This window comes from Vombatus ursinus, unplaced genomic scaffold (assembly GCF_900497805.2).
Source record: "Vombatus ursinus unplaced genomic scaffold, bare-nosed wombat genome assembly UNPS02014779.1, whole genome shotgun sequence".
Classification (NCBI taxonomy): Eukaryota; Metazoa; Chordata; class Mammalia; order Diprotodontia; family Vombatidae; genus Vombatus; species Vombatus ursinus.
The window spans coordinates 2,850,687-2,851,145 of NW_020954557.1; positions in this window are offsets into that span (position 1 = coordinate 2,850,687).

A 459-nucleotide genomic window follows, 5' to 3' on the forward strand; every position below is an offset into this window, starting at 1 on the left:
GTTTTACTATCAATTCAGTGTGCATACAAATCTAAACCCAGAGCCATAACTAGAAATTTTTGTGCCATGGATACATGCTGCAAGAGTGAGCAAGAGGGATAGGCAGAGGATGGATAGGCCGAGGGCAGGGGAAGCACACCACAGATTCTCACCTGGTAGCTTACAATTTCAACTATTCTTGCTAATTAGGGGGAAAGTTCTGTTGTTTCTATGGGGCTAGTAGACTGCAAGTGCTGTTTGTTCCTTATAAATTCAGTGCTCTGGGGAATAGCCCAAATTGCCCCTCTCTAGTTATGTCTCTGACCCAAACAATGGCAGAGCATCATCAGTCTAAACACAGTCTGGTTTCCCCTATACCTCCTAAAAGTTTATGTAACTCTTGCAAAAATTCTGATATGATAATTTATAGTACAGTATAGTATAGTATAGTATAGTATAGTATAGTATAGTATAGTATAG